The following is a 3,233-nucleotide window of genomic DNA, read 5'->3' as shown; positions in this document are numbered from 1 at the left end:
ACCCACTTTGACCCATACCGACCCAAATCATCTGACAGGTTCTATAAGGGTTATATATTTATCCGTTTTTTCTAAAATTCAAAAGTATCAATTAGGAGAGTGCATTGAATTAGTATATTTTTGGATCAGTTTGTACTTATTTTCTCATGTCTATTGGGCCTCTTATCTCCAAAAATATTTATACTTTGGATTAATATTTAGAATAAAACATTCAAAGCCCAAGTTTTGGGTGAGAATATGAGATATAATACGGTTGAGTGAGAAAATTATTGAGTGTAGGCGTGATCATGCCTGTGACCTGTGGCCATGGTATATGGAATAAAATGAGAGAGCCAATTTTTTTGAGATAAAAAATAGAAAAATGAGAGAGCCAATTAGAACTGAACACATGTTATAAAAATATTATATATAAAATATATAAGAATTATATAAATTTTATTTGGGTTTATTAAGATGAGAAAATACAACCCCACATTAGATATCCTTATTTACCAACTACACATTGTCTTAACCAAATCCAATTCTCTCTAGACATAAACGGTATACGTAGAAATAACTACCACACATTGTCTAACCATAACCAAATCCAATTCTCTTTAGATGGAAACCATATATATAGAAATACAGTATTTTATAATAGAAATAAATTTTTGAAAAAATTTTAATTCTTTTGCAATGTAAATAAGTTTCAAAAAATAATTTCAATTCTCTTGATCAAAAACATTGCCAAAGCTCACAAAGCACATGAGGTGTGGAACCCTCCCATTGCCTTTGGATTAAAGGGATCAGGTTCGATGCACAGTGCCAATCAACTTTTAGTTAATATAATATGGCCATATAAACATTAACAAAGAATTACATGTGTAAAGCAGTGTGGTCCACCAAAGAAAATGAAACATAGGGAATCTCTTAACCATTAAGCTAAACAAGACCTCCAGCCGAGAATACTTCAAACAATATTAGGCTGCTTGTAAAGCCCAGTGGATGCAAATTTTCTTACCCATATTAGTTGCCAGATGATTTGGGCCAATAACTACAAAGAATGTTTAGTATTGAATTGGAACGAGGGCCGCGCGAACGCAGGCCCCCACTACCACAAATTATGACGTAGGCTCTGCCACTTGGGCAGACCTTAAGTCAGCACCCCTCCTCAAGTGCAATGGAGGTCACTGACCTAGGCCATGGGCCTTTTTGATCACCCATTGACCCCGTCCAGGTAAGTATGTTGCTTTGTGCTAGTGTTTTTCCTTATATAGTAGCACCCACACGTTATTTTTCTTACTTCTTTCCGATGTGGGATTAGCCCCACAAAGACAAACAGCCTAACTTTAAAATGCACTTACGGATTTAGAACCTCCACAGTTAAAAAGTTAAAAATTTAGTTATTTAGTATCACAAAAAATTAATTTATTTATTTTAGTTCTTCACTTTACAAAACATAAATTTAGTTATTTGACGTAACAAAAAATTATTTTATCTATTTTATCTACTCACTTTACAAAACATCTATTTTAGTTTTCAATACAATAAAATAATATATCCATTATAATAAAATAAGGAAAATGTTAACCAGAACCACCTGGTGTTGGTTAAGTGTAGAAAAGACAAAAAAAATTTGTCAGAAAAAGTCAAAAAAAAATTTGAATAGTACTAAAAAACTAAAAAAAAATGAAATGAATTGTAAAAAAAGACAAAAATTGTGTAAGGAAAAAGTAAAAAAATTTTGTGGTTAACAGGCACCGCACGGTGCCCATTAACACAATCCATAAAATAATATATCTACTACGATAAACAACAATCACAACCACCACAACCACTACCACTGCCACTACTGCCGCCACCACCGCCGCCACCACCTACTCTTCCACTGCCTCCCCCACCGTCGCCGCCACTGCCATTGCCACATGATAGCAAATAATCGTCTAGTGTCAACAAGTGATTTTTTTAACCCCATATTATACTTTATACATTTTTTTTTTTACTAAAAGAATTTCTCAAACATCGTAATAACAAATAATCATCTAGTGTAACAATAATACTTTGTTTACCCTAAATTATATATATACAAATTTATCTTTTGACTAAAAAAAATTTCACAATCATCACAATAGCCTATTATCGTCTAGTAAAACAACATTATTTTTTTAAAAACCAAATTATATATATACAAATTTATCTTTGACTAAAACAATCGTCTCAATTATCCAGAAACAATCTTGGAACAATGTGAACTATGAAATTGAGGAACTTTATAAATAAATATATAAAATAGAACACATATTATAGCTGGAACAATGTAGTCCATAGATTATTCACACACATAACTCAAACCAAATTACAATAAAACTCACACACTCGCACAAGTTCCTATGACTTATACTTCTCAACATGTAAAAAAAAAAAGTTCATATGACTCGACTCACCTTCCTACGATTCGACTCAAGTTTCACAATTTTGCTCGATTATTGATTCAATTCTTGGAGATGCATAGCTCCACCATCAAAATACCACTGTAATTTCAAGTTTCAACCCTGAAACTATTCTACAAAAGCCTTGTAGGAGTAACTACAAGTGAGACCAGGTTGGCTTTCTTAAGTTTCAGATCAATATTCCAAAATTACACAGCTTTGGTCAGCATACCTTCAATACTTTGCTTTCTATTTTAAGCTCAAAACAAAGCATTCTATACAAGTATACACCAAGATGCTAACTATATTACAAAAACAATAATAAATCAACATATAAACAAATCTTTACAAGCATCCCAATTGATACAATTAGCAGACAATACTTAATTTCTTCAACTCTGGCTGAACCTGCCTCAGTGCCTATCGAGAGTAATTGTACAAATAAATTATATGCAAATGATTCAAGCAGCACTGAGAAAGTTCTCCCAAGTTCCAAATTTCAAGCTAAAGTTCCCTCCACCATTCTGCTGGGCATGCTCAGAGATAACTGCTCTAACACAAAAATCCCACGTCATAGCTATCTCCAAGCGACCAGGGTTTTAGCAGGCTTCGGAGGGACACCTTGAGCCTTGACTTCACCTTTACTGAAAGATCCTCATGGTCCTCTCTGTTAAAGCAACCAAGAATAAAAGTGTGAATACTTCAAAGAGTCTTAGTTGATCAACTCCATCCGAATATATTAGGGTGAGAGTAAGAAAATAAATTACATGTCTTTAATGATTAGAAAAAAAAATTGTCAAGAATAAGTTGGTGGAGAATAAACTG

The 3,233-nt window shown here is 33.1% G+C and overlaps 1 non-coding gene across 1 annotated transcript; it reads right to left on the bottom strand.

Moving 5' to 3' along the window:
* Positions 1–1,063: 1,063 nt before the first annotated feature.
* Positions 1,064–1,224, bottom strand: LOC126693184 (U1 spliceosomal RNA). Its single transcript, XR_007645228.1, has one exon. It is a non-coding gene; the product is annotated as a U1 spliceosomal RNA (small nuclear RNA).
* Between the last annotated feature and the right edge of the window lie 2,009 nt (positions 1,225–3,233).

The sequence above is a fragment of the Quercus robur genome, chromosome 1 (genome assembly GCF_932294415.1).
Source record: "Quercus robur chromosome 1, dhQueRobu3.1, whole genome shotgun sequence".
Lineage (NCBI taxonomy): Eukaryota > Viridiplantae > Streptophyta > Magnoliopsida > Fagales > Fagaceae > Quercus > Quercus robur.
Note: the sequence above shows the minus strand (reverse complement) of the source record. Positions and strands in the feature narration are given on the sequence as shown.